The sequence below is a fragment of the Cnephaeus nilssonii genome, assembly GCF_951640355.1.
Source record: "Cnephaeus nilssonii genome assembly, chromosome: 6".
NCBI classification, from domain to species: domain Eukaryota; kingdom Metazoa; phylum Chordata; class Mammalia; order Chiroptera; family Vespertilionidae; genus Cnephaeus; species Cnephaeus nilssonii.
Genome location: NC_137077.1, coordinates 99,677,640 through 99,691,008, shown reverse-complemented (window position 1 = coordinate 99,691,008; position 13,369 = coordinate 99,677,640). Strand labels below are relative to the sequence as shown.

The 13,369-nt window shown below is 47.3% G+C and overlaps 1 pseudogene across 1 annotated transcript; it reads left to right on the top strand.

The window, feature by feature from the left end:
• Nucleotides 1–7,538: 7,538 nt before the first annotated feature.
• Nucleotides 7,539–8,073, top strand: LOC307101133 (jun dimerization protein 2-like; annotated as a pseudogene). The gene has a single exon. The product of its transcript is annotated as a jun dimerization protein 2-like (transcript).
• Nucleotides 8,074–13,369: the final 5,296 nt, after the last annotated feature.

The following is a 13,369-nucleotide window of genomic DNA, read 5'->3' as shown; positions in this document are numbered from 1 at the left end:
TTGGCTCTCAAAAGAAATTTCAATCGTTGTACTGTTGATATTTGGCTCTGTTGACTAATGAGTTTGCCGACCACTGCCCTAGGAGATGTATCAGTAAAGATTTTGTTATGAGAGATGTCTGAGATTTTGCTGCCGATGGTTTCTTCTAAGATTTTTATGGTTACATCTTACACTTAAGTCTTTCATCCATCTTGAGTTTATTTTTGTGTATGGTGTAAGTTGGTGGTCTAGTTTCATTTTTTTGCAGGTACCTATCCAATTTCCCAACACCATTTATTGACTCTATTGTATGCTCTTGCCTCCTTTGTCAAATATTAATAGAGTATAATGGCTTGGTCGATTTCTGGATTCTCTGTTCTGTTCCATTGGTCCATATGTCTGTTCTTGTGCCAGTACGAGGCTGCTTTGAGTACAGAGGCTTTGTAGTATAACTTGATATCTGGTATTGTGTTCCTTCCAACTTTGTTTTTGTTTCTCAAGATTACTGGGGCTATTGGGGGTATTTTTTTTTTATTCCATATGAATTTTTGGAGAGTTTTTTCTAGGTCTGTGAAATATGCCACTGGTATTTTAATAGGGATTACATTGAATCTATAGATTTCTTTAGGTACTATGGACATTTTAATGATGTTGATTCTACCAATCCATGAACATGGTATATTTTTGAACTTGTGTATATCTTCCTCTATCTCTTTTTTCAACATCCCGTAGCTTTCCACGTAAAGTCTTTTACCTCTTTGTTTAAGTTTATTCCTTACTTTTTGTTGTTGCAATGGTAAATGGGATTGTTTGTTTAGTTTCTCTTTCTGAGAGTTCATTATTAGTGTATAAAAATATCATAGATTTCTGGGAGTTACTTTTTTATCTTGCTATATTGCCAAATTCATTCATTAAACTAAGTACATTTTTAGTGGAGTCTTCAGGGTTTTCTATGTACAATATCATGTCATCTATGAATAATGACAGTTTTACTTCATCCTTTCCAATTTGGATGCCTTTTATTTGTTCTTGTCTGATCTCTATGGCTAGCAATGTCCAGTACTATGTCAAACAAGAATAATGAAAGTGGACATTCCTGTCTTGTCCTTGTTCTTAGGGGAAATAGATTTAGTTTTTGCCCATTGAGTATAATGTTGGCTGTAGATTTGTCATATAAGACCTTTATTCTGTTGAGGTATGATCCCTCTATTCCCAGTTTGATGAGAGTTTTTATCAAAAAAGCGTGTTGGATTTTGTTGATGCCTTTTCTGCATCAATTGATATGATCATGTGATTTTTGTCTTGCAGTCTGTTAATGTGCTCTATCACATTTATTGATTTGTTGATATTGTACCAGCCCCATAGCCCCCAAATAATTCCCAATTGTTCATGGTATATGATAATTTAATATATTGCTGTATCTGATTTGCTAAAATTTTCTTGAGGATTTTAGCATCTATGTTCATAAGGGATTTTGGCCTGTATTTCTCTTTCTTTTAGTGTCTTTATCTGGTTTTTGGATTAGGGTAATGCTGGCCTTGTAGAAAGAGCTTGGAAGTGTTTCTTCCCCTTGGATTTTTTGGAATAGTTTGAGGATAGGTGTTTGTTCTTTTTTGAATGTTTGGTAAAACTCCCCTGTGGAGAAACCAAGATGACGGCATAGGTAAACTCCTAAACTGCTGCCTCGCACAACAATTTCAAAACTACAACTAAAAGACAAAATGGACATCATCCAGAACCATAGGAAGGCTGGCTGAGTGGAAATTCTACAACTAGAAGGAAAGAGAAAAGCACACTGAGACTCAGAGGAGATGCAGGAGGCAGAGGTACTGAGATGCCAGCGCGGAGAGGACTGGCAACTGAGTGCGCAGATGGCTTTCTCAAGCGGGAGGGAGACAAAAGCTCCTGATTGCACTGAACTCCAGTTCCGGGCGAGACTCTGAGGACCCAGACTCATACGGGGTGAAACTGGACTGTCAGGAAAGAGAAAAGTACACTGAGACTCAGAGGAACTGCGGAAGACAGAGGTACTGAGGCATGCATGCGCGGAAAGGGGGGGCAACTGAGTACGTGGCTGGCTTTCTCAAGTGGGAGGGAGACAAAAGCTCCTGACTGCACTGAACTCCAGTTCCGGGCGAGACTCTGGGGACCCAGACTCATTCGGGGAGAAACTGGACTGTCTGGCAGTGGGAAGAACTCGAGGGTGGCTTTCTCTCAGAGGTGCTTGCAGCGATTACCATGGGACACTGAGACACAGGGGCCTATTAGGCCAGGGCTGACGGGAAGCCAATGCTGTCTGCTCCAACCTGAGACTCCTCCCCATCCAAGCTGAGCACAGAGGCTTTTGCAAGTCTTGTCTCATAAGGGTGTCTCCAAAACAGAAGTTCTCCCAGCATAGACACAGCTGATCCTCACAGCCAATTGGCCTGGAGGTCAATTCCTCCCAGTGATACCAATAGCAATCAAGGCTTAACTACAACAAGACTGTGCACACAGCCCACAAAGGGGTGCACCAAGAGTGTCCACCTCAGGTAACTGGGGAGGCTAAGCCACTGGGCCCTATAGAACACCTAGCACACAAAGCCACTCTATCAACTCAGGGAAGCAGCCAAAATGCGGAGACAAAGAAACAGGTCACAAATGAAAGAAATGGAGGAAAGCAAATGACTGGATATAGAGTTCAAAACCACGGTTATAAGGTTTTTGAAGAATTTTGCTAATGGTTCTCAACCTGTGGGTCACCTAAGACCATCGGAAAACACAGATATTTACATAACAATTCATTAACAGTAGCAAAATTATAGTTATGAAGTAGCAACAAAAATAATTTTATGGTTGGGGGTTACCACAACAAGAGGAACTGTATTAAAGGGTCATGGCATTAGAAAGGTTGAGAACCACTGGTTAAGACCATCTGATCTAGTAAGTACTATGTTTCCTTATTGATTTTCTATCTGGATGATCTCTCCATTGATGAAAATGGAGAATTAAAAGTGAGCTAATATTTATATACTAGAGGCCCGGTGCACAAATTCCTGCACCAGTGGGGTCCCTCGGCCTGGCCTGCAGGATTGGGCCAAAACAAGCTCTCCAACATCTCCTGAGGGGTTCCGAATTATGAAAGAGTACAGGCCAGGCCAAGGGACTCCACTGGTGCACAATTGGGGCCAGGGAGGGACCCAGGAGGTTGGACAGCTTGGGGGGAAGGGGACCATGACAGGGCTCCAGGGTGTGTCCAGCTCTTCTTGCTCAGTCCCAATGGTCCAGACCCCAGCAGCCAGCTCACCTACCGGTTAGAGTGTCTTCCCCCTGGTGGTCAGTACACATCATAGTGAGTGGTTGAGCAGCCTTAGCATGTCATTAGTATATTACACTTTGATTGGTTGAGTGGCTGACTGGACGACCAGACACTTAGCATATTAAGCTTTTATTATATAAGACTAGTGGCCCGGTGCACAAAATTTGTGCATGGGAGGGGGGTGTCCCTCAGCCCAGCCTGCACCTCCTCCAATTTGGGACCCCTCGGGGGATGTCTGACTGCGGTTTAGGCTGGGCCTAAACCGTCAGTCGGACATCCCTTTCGCAATCCAGGATCGCTAGCTCCTAACCGCTCACATGCCTGCCTGCCTGCCTGATCACCCCTAACCACTCTGCCTGCTGGCCTGATTGCCCCCAACTGCCCCCATGCCAGGCTGATTGACCCTAACTTGCCCCCCTGCCAGCCTGATAGCTCCTAACTTGCCCCCCTGCCAGCTTGATCGCCCCTAACTGCCTCTGCCTCAGCTCCCTCTATGGGAGGTGACCTAGCAGATCAGGGGAAGGCACTGCCCCCATTACCCCGCTGCTGCTGCCACTGCTGACGTGAGCCTCAGCCCTCGCAGTGGCTGTGACTTTTGTCTGGAAGGACGCCTGGAAGATGTCCACTCTAATTAGCATATTACCCTTTTATTAGTATAGATTTGGGGACCATTACAACCACGCAGAACTTAAAGAAAACATATGGCCCTATCTGGTTTGGCTTAATGGAGAGAGCATCAGCCTGTGGACTGAAGGGTCCCAGATTTGATTCCAGTCAGGGGCACATGCCTGGGTTGTGGGCTCGATCCCCAGTAGGGGGCCTGTGGGAGGCAGCTGATCCGTGATTCTTATCATTGATTTTCTATCTCTCTCTCCCTCTCCCTTCCTCTCAGAAATCAATAAAAATTATTAAAAAAAGAAAAAAAAGAAAACAGATGATCCTCACTTTGGGCTTTGTCATTTTACAATATCATTTGTGCAGTATTTTAACTTCCCTCAACTTTCCTTTACTTACCCTTAAAATGCAATCTATTTTGGGGGAAGATGATCAGGAAAGTGATTCAGGTGGGTAGAAGTTTTTTTTTTGGAGGGGATGGGGTCATGAAAATATTTCAAAACATGGTGATGGTTGCACCACTCTGAATTTACTGTAAAAAAACAGTTCATTGTACACTTTGGGTGACATGTACAGTATATGAATTATATCTCAACAAAGCTGTTCTTTCATTTCTTTTTAAATAAAGACCAGTATTATAATCAATTGCAGATGTTTTCAGAGGCCCCCAGGATTTGTTTACCGCGTCCCAAACCACGGCTGTGACTCCCAGTTGCCTCCAGTCCTGGTGGATCTGGATGGTGTAGTTTGCGAAGGAGAAGGTGGCAAGAAGCTTGTGGAATTTCTGCAACCCCATTCCCGCGGTCTCCTCATAGGGCACCAGGGCCATTTCCACTGTGCCAGCTCTCTGCTTCCTTTAACCTGTTGGGCAAAAGAATCCTGCATGCTCTCTTAGGTGGCCCAAATGCTTTTATTAAGGTCATTTTATGGATTCAAAAGAATAAACAGAAATGTGGAAAGCTTTTGTTGAATTCCTTTTACATGGTTCTTCCAGTCTCATGGGAAGTGAGATGTGGCTCTGAATTCATCCCAAAGTGTGTCTTTGGGCAAAAGCACCCAGAACGGCACAACCCCTGCAGGATGCCCTACACACTTCTCTGTTAGGACTCAGGGGGGCTTGAGGGTGAGCGAGGCAGCGGTGCCAGCACAGGACCTGGGAGAAGGTAGCACTTTCTACACTGCCCAGGCCCACGTGGACTCAGCTGCACCTGCCGAGGTAGGCAGGGTGTTTCTGCTGTTTTGTTTTGGTCTGGCCTCCACCCCGTCAGCCATGGACCCACACCTGCACTGAGACTGTGAAAGGCTCAATGGTCCTACTTTTTGGTGGAAGGTAGACACACTCCCACCTCCCAGATACTGGCAGTTAGACACTGGCGGCTTCTGAGTCACTCACAGGGAGAGCGTGGCCCTAGGTCCAGAACAGACTCGGGCATCTGCGGCTAGGAGGCCTCCCTGGGGTCCCCCAAACCTGCTGCCGCCTGCCCCTCTACAGCGCCCACAGGTGCTCACTTCCTTTCCATGGGCCTAGGAGCTCTCAGAATCAGGGTGGAGATGGGAGGTGACAGAGGGGTCCACACGGCCCTTGGGGACTCCCGGCCGAGCTGGATGACCATCCACCCCGGGATGCGGGAGGTGCCTGGAGAAGGGCCAAGTGTGCGCCAGGCCACCCCTGGCTGCCTGAGCCTGGATGTAGCTGCAGGCCCTCGGCCCTTGTTTCTTACGGGGTGCAATCTGGGGCCAGTCCGGCTCGGGGAGGGGCTGTGGGAGGTTGAGGCATAGCAGGTCACACCCTGTCCAGTTTCTGTGCAGGCGTGGTGCCGGCCCCGGGCCTGTGCCGCTGCCTCTGTGACTGCCTCTGTGGAAGGGCAGCACTGGGACCTGGACCGCCCAGCCCCCTCTCCCGCTGCCTCTGTGGAAGGGGCCTTGGCGCTGGACCGGCCCATGCCGAGGCCTCTGCAAAAGGGGCCGTGGTGCCGCCTTCCTCTGCTCCCACGGCCGCTGCAAGAGCCGCCTTCCTCCGTGGCCGCTGGCCCTCGCCCTTGCAGCCACTGTGGCTTTGTCAGGAAGGATTTCTGGATGGTCTCCCAGAAGGTCTCCCAGTCTAATTAGCATACTACTTGATAGATCCTCCCTTCCCCCAACTGGTGGGCAGAGTATGATCTGAATGACTAACCAGGTACCTTATATGGACTATACACTGTACCACCAATCAACACCTGCCAAATACCCTAAGCCCTTGTTCCTATATGGACCATACATTAAGCCACCAATCAGAGTACACTAAGTCCCCATTCCTTCCCATTCCTCCCCTCAAAAGGTGTGTTCACCTCTGCATGGGTTGCTGTTCTCCCCTTGAGAGACAGCCCGGCAGGTCTCTCTCCTAATAAAGCCTGTAATCCTGGTTTTCGGCTCCCGATTGGTCTCTCACTACTCTTTTATTAGTATAGATTCCTTTATTTCTCCCTTCAGATCTGTTTATATGTGCTATAGACATCTAATACATATATTATATGTAAATTGTCCCATAAGTCCCTTAAACTGTCTTTACTCTTTTTCCAAGCTGCTGTATTGGTTGTTCTTAGTGTCTCCCAATATTTGAGGGTATGCTAAGACCCATCAGTGTCCTAAAGAGGAGGATTACAATTAGCACTAGCATGAAAGTTGGTTAAAAGCTGGACCCTCAGGTAGCAGCTTGGAAAATATGCAATTAAACTTCCAGGTGCTCTAGCCTGTGTCCTCTGCACTGAGACTTGAGGGGATTGCCCTAATGAGAGCTCATGCATTCCTTAAGAACTGTTTCTTTGTTTACAATAGATTTCTGAGCACCAGCCCCATCGGCTATCACATCTAGGTGTTTGGGGAGCCCATTCCTCAAATGGTAGCCTTAAAATTTGGGGCATTAGACCTTTTTCTCCCCAGGTAGATGCTAGTAGTTGTGGTTTCTTCCTAATTATATGACACTGTGCCAAGTGTGGGGTTTATAGCAGAGTGAATCTCAGCTTTTCCTACACATCTCGTAGTTTTTTTCTCATTTACCCAAGGTATAGGAATCACTCAACACGTTTCTGAATTTCTCTCAGAGGGGATTGCTCCATATTAGCTGTACATTCATTGTTTCTGTGGGAGAATGGAAATTCTCTATGTCACCATACTGGCCTAAAGTTCACAAAGGAAATTTGATAAAAAGGGAAGAAAGGCTAGGCAAAATTATCTATCTATACTAATAAAAGTGTAATATGCTAATTAGATCAGATAGATCGGACATCTTCCTGACGTCATTCCAGATGTACAACCGGACTAAGCTGCGGTGGCGGGGGCGAGGCAGAGGCAGTTAGGGGCGATCAGGCAGGCAGGCAAGCAGTTAGGAGCGATAAGGTAGGCAGGCAAGTGGTTAGGGGCGATGAGGCAGGCTGGCAGAGCCCCGCAATCGATTGCTCGAAGAGGGAGACCCAGGCCACCCGCCAAAGCCTGCAAGAGGGACACTCGGTTGCTGAGATGGGAAGTGCTGGCAGCGGTGGATGCTGAAGGGTGAGGCTGGTGCCATAGAGGCATCTGAGCTGGCATGGTGCCTGCAGCCTGGCTCAGGCCCTGGGGTTTCAGCTTCCGCCCGTGGCTTCTGCAGGGCTGGACTGCCACTCCTCCTGCTATGATGCCTGGGCATATCCCGGACCCTTCCATGGCTGCGGGCTCTCTGCCAGGGCTCGACCCCCTGACCAGACTCCCTGGCTCGGCCCTGACTGCAGAGGAGCTGAAATACGCTGACATCCCATCCACAATATTGGGGCCATGATCGCCCCTTTGCACTTCCTGGAGGTGAAACTGAGCAAGAGGCCTCAACCTGTGAAAAGTGAGCTAGACAAGGAAGGGGAATGGAGGAAAAGGCTCTGGGAAAAGAACAAAGTGGTGGCAACCCGATGCCAGAACAAGAAGATGGAGCAGACGGAGTTTCTGCAGCAGGAATCTGAGTGGCTGGAGCTCATGAATGCGGAGCTGAAAACCAAGATGGAGGAGCTGAAACAGAAGCGGCAGCAGCTCATCCTGATGCTCAACCAGCATTGCCCCACCTGCATCATCAGGACCGACAGCATTAAGACCCCGACTCAGAAGGCAACCCACTGCTGGAGCAGCTGGAGAAGAAGGGACCATGGGCTGGGAGGAGGAAGAAGAGGGGGAGGAGATGAGCAGAGGGAGGAGAAGGAGGGTCCCAGAGGGCTCTTCCTTGCTGCATGAAAAACTCTTCAATGAGGCTCAGCACAGTCAGCATCAGCCAGGCTTTTTTGTGAAACTCAGATCAGCCACACCAGGGTAAGAAACCCAGGCTGATGAAACCCAGGACCAAGTGCTGAGACCAAAGTAGTCCTGAGTGGGACCTGTTCTGCCTGGGGCCAGGCTTGCAGGAGGCAGGACAGAGGCTCTGGGCCAGAGAGGTACCCAACTAGGCAGCTGTGGGTACTTCTCCGGCCTCTCCGCCAGGGTACCCACCCAAAGGACTTCTGAGCAGCCAGGAAAAGCCATGAGTTGCAACCAAAATTAGGCTGAGTATGGAACTCAGAGTGAAACTGCAATCTGCCTTCCCCCAGCCCTGACCCTGACCCTGACCCTGATCCTGATGCAAGGCTGGAGAAGGGCACAGTGCCAGGCCCTGATGTACCCACTCAGCATGGTCCAGTTCAGTCCTGCCCGGAGTGGTAGCTGGGGCACACCCTCGCTGGCCCAGCTGGAGTTGCTGTGGGCACGAGGCACTGGTGCCCTTCCAAAGCACATACTCACTGAATGTTTACAGACTTGCTGTCATGGCAAGGCTTTCAACTGAACATATTTTTTTATACTTTCTTTTTTTATTTTCCTATTTAATAAAAGAGTAATATGCAAATTGACCATCACTCCAACACACAAGATGGCTGCCCCCATGTGGTCAAAGATGGCCACCCCATGTGGACACAAGATGGCTGCCACAAGATGGCCAGCAGGAGAGGGCAGTTGTGGGTTATCAGGCCTGCAGGGGAGGGCAGTTACGGGTGACCAGGCCGGCAGAGGAGGGAAGTTGGGGGCGACCAGGCCTTTAGGGGAGAACAGTTGTGGGGGGACCCAGGCCTGCAGGAAAGGACAGTTGCGGGGGGGACCAGGCCAGCACGGGAGAGCAGTTGGGGGGGACCAGGCTGGCAGGGGAGGGCAGTTAGGGGTGACTGGGCCAGCAGGGGAGGGCATTTGGGGGGGACCAGGCCTGCAGGTGAGGGCAGTTGGGAGTGACCAGGCTGGCAGGGGAGGGCAGTTAGGGGCAATCGGGCCAGCAGCAGAGCAGTTAGGCATTGATCAGGCTGGCAGGGGAGTGGTTAGGGGGTGATCAGGCTGGCAGGCAGAAGTGGTTAGGGGAAATCAGGCAGGCAGGCAGGCAAGCAGTTGGGATCCAGCAGTCCTGGATTGTGAGAGGGATGTCTGACTGCCTGTTTAGGCCCGATCCCAGTGGGATCGGGCCTAAATGGGCAGTTGGACATCCTTTGAGGGGTCCCAGATTGGAGAGGATGCAGGCTGAGCTGAGGGACACCCCCCCCATGCATGAATTTCGTGCACCTGGCCTCTAGTTTACAAATAAAAGATTTTATACAAGCAATATATAAATGGATTTCTATAATCACTCAATGTGATACAGTATAAATATGCTATGGTTTGTTTGTTACGAACAGATATTCAACAGTTATGGCTGTTGCATATAACTTCTAAGTACTGTAGTCTCTGGGTGTTTGGGGTGGCAGGGGGGGATGCAGTGCATTTTGATCCTGGTAAACCCTTCATAGTACTCAGTTCTGTATCACTCAGTAAACATTACTCTTACTTTAAAAAAAAAAAAAAAGAGCCCTAACTGGTTTGGCTCTGGATAGAGTGTTGGCCAGCAGACTGAAGGGTCCCAGGTTCGATTCTGGTCAAGGGCATGTACCTTGGTTGCAGGCACATCCCCAGTAGGGGGTGTGCAGGAGGCAGCTGATCGATGTTTCTCTCTCATCGATGTTTCTAACTCTCTATCCTTCTCCCTTCCTCTCTGTAAAAAATCAATAAAATATATTAAATTAAAAAAAAGAAAAGAAAGAGGGAGACCCAGGCTACCTGGCCCATGGCACTGCAGCAGGTGGGCGGGGCCTCCTTCTGCAGGGTGATCGATCTGGGAGCCCCGCCATTGATTGCCCCACAGAGGGAAGCTCAGGCCACCAGCCAGCAATGCTGGGGCAGGTGTGTGGGACTGGCCAGCAATCGACCTGCAGAGGGAGGCCCAGGCCAGCCATGCGATCGCATCCCATGCCTGTCACCTGCAGAGGGAGGTGACTGGTGATTGGGGAAGGGGGGGCAGCACTGCACAGATGGCAAGCAGTGGCAGTGGCAGGGTGGGGCCAGCTGCCAGCAGCCGAGGGAAGGAAAGTCCCGATAGGCCCTGATCTTAGGCCAAGCCTAGGGACCCTACCTGAGAGTCCCAGATTGCAAGAGGGTGCAGGCCGGGCTGAGGGACCCTCCTGAGTGCATGAATTTTCATGCAAAGGGCCTCTAGTATATATATATATATATATATATATATATATAAAAGCCTAATATGCAGTGTCCCCTCGGGATTTTGACCGACCGGGTGTTTGATCACTCACTATGATGTGTGCTGACCATGGGGTGGCATGGAATGAAGGAAGGCCCCATTCAGCATCCAGCAGCTAGGGAAGGGAGACCCTGGTTGGCAGCCAGAAGCTGATAGGGTCCCTACCTGTGCACAAATTTTGTGCACTGGGCCTCTAGTATTAATATAAAAACCCCATGAAGTATTCCTATTTGCTGATGACAAAATTGATGCTTTGAAAGATTAAAAAAATTCATTTAGGTGATAACTGGCAGAGCCAGGCCTTCAACAAGTCTATCTGATTACAAAATTCATGCTTGTAACCAATATGATATAATGACCTCTTACTCATCCTTACACCCCCAGGGTCTGGTACAGTATTAGCATAAAGTAAGCATTCTATAAATATCCCCTGGGTGATTGAATGCAAGAGGAACAAATAAATGGATAAAGAGAATGGCAAGTGGTCAAAAGTGGTTGAAGCTATGTGGAGATTTATGTGGGTGGAAGTGTAGGACGGCCCAATTTTTTCTCCCAGTCTTATTTTGCCTCTGTAGTCCTTTCTCTCTGCTTCTCCATCATAGTCCACAAACCTTGCCTCAACACATTTTTTACTTAATCTCTGGCCAATAGTGCATCTTTCTTAGCCACTGGCTCACTTAACCCCTTCATGACTGAAACCTTCCTAAATATTAGTTTCTCTTCTAGATCCTCCTCTGTGAAACCAAAACAGCATTAATTATATTGATATCATTGACATGTGCAACTTGCTCATTGCTTTGTGTCTAATACATACAAAGCAATAAATCTCTTTAATCAGATTAGAATCAGCTATACAATGACAAATAAAGGATACTCTGTCAGTCACAAACAGTGAAAAATAAATTAAAGGTGTTTTATGAATAATTACTTTTTGATTAATTGTCTAGGTATTAGTTAACAAATCAATAGTCTATATCTAGAAATAGTGAACCTGCACTCCCTGGTTGTACATCAATTAAATCATGATAGAAAGGTTGTATCCATATTGTTCTTGTATCCATAGTGTCTGCTATACAGAAAGCAGGAGAGAAGGGTCAGAAGTCATGCAAAGTGTTGAGACTTTATCCTATATAATAAAAGGGTAATATGCAAATAGACTGAATGGCAGAACAACCAAACTACTAATCAAAGCGTAATATGCTAATGATATGCGACGGTTGTTCAACCACTCGCTATGACATGCACGGACCACCAGGAGGGCAGATGCTCCAACCAGTAGGTTAGCTTGCTGCTGGAATCCGGCAAATCAGGACTGAGCACATGGGCTGGACACACCCTGGAGCCCTCCCATGGTCCCTCCCCGGCTTGATTGTGCATCAGTGGAGTTCTTCAGCCTGGACTGCACCCTCTTGCATCCAGGACCCCTTGGGGGATGTCAGAGAGCCGGTTTTAGCCCGATCCCACAGGCCACTCCCCTTGGGAGGGTGCCAGACACAGGGCTCATGGCTGGTGGTGCTGCTGCAGCAGCACAAGCCTCTCCCGATTGGGACTGATTGGGCGCAAGCCTGAGGCAGGCACAGTGGGACTGTGATGAGTGGGAGTGGCAGGTAGGAGCTACAGGTGGTGTTGGACTGAGGGTTTCAGTCCGATCCCTGCAGGCCACCCAGAGGGACCCCACCTGTGCACTAATTTGTGCACTGGGCCTCTAGTATACATATAAAACTTATCATATATATAAAACAACTAGACAAATCACAATAAGCCACTGCTTCCTGAGTGTCCTGCATAATTTATTAAAAACAAGGACCACTCTGACATGGTCATTTATTCCATCCTACTGTACTAACCATAAGATGACTTTACAATTAATCTCTCTGATTTGGTTTATCTTGAGCAGAGTCCAAAATCCTATTTCTTTTCAGTATTTTTCTTAGTTTCTTTCAAGGGATTATTAGCTTATTTGGTGTAAATAAGGCAAAGACCTTTTGCTCCTCATGGAGATGCTAGGATATTTTTTGTGTCATATTTTTTCTCTGGAGGATTTTTAGATTCTCTTAGGAATACTATGCAGATTTTTACCTTCTTCATCCAAATGTGTTACATGATGTTTTCAGTAAGTACTTAGAGGAAGAGGCACCAAAGATTAACAGTAAGACAATAAATGCAGAGCAAAAATCGGGTGTCTTAACCTTTTGCACTCAGATGTCGAGATTAAAATTACTCTTTGAATGTATCAATAATTTGAAATATAAAAAAATCCAAATAAAGAAGTTTGTATGAAAAGAAACTCCATATTTTTATTCTACTGCCACGCTTTGTAAAATCTGGGGTATTTAAAAAATTAAATCCCGAGTAGAATAAAGGAATCGAGAAAAAAGCAAGCGAGTGAAAAGGATTAAATTTTCTTTCTTGAAGGCATATATCCTGGAATTGACAAAATGAAATCGAAGTTTACTGGAAGGAGTTAGGGACTACAGCAAAAAACACACACACAATACACACACACACACACACACACACACACACACACACACACACACACAGAAATATAAGGTTACCCTTATTAACCAAAATCAACATAGCTCTCCAATAATCTTTTCTCCATTATAGTGTTTTTACAGGACAGTGAGTGGGCATATATTACTAAGCATCTGTCTCAAGATCTTCACTTATTTTCTTTCTTTACCTAGTCAGTGGTGATAGGCAGTTTTTCAGCAGTTATAAGATTAGAATTCCATAGAAAAGCAGGATGAGTGTCTTAGTCCATTTCGGCTGCTATAACAAAAATATCATAGATTTGGTGGCTTATGAACAACAGATATCTATTTCTCACTGTTCTGAAGGCTGGAAAGTCCAAGATCAAGGTGCCAGCAGATTTAGTGTCTGTTGAGGTCAGGTGA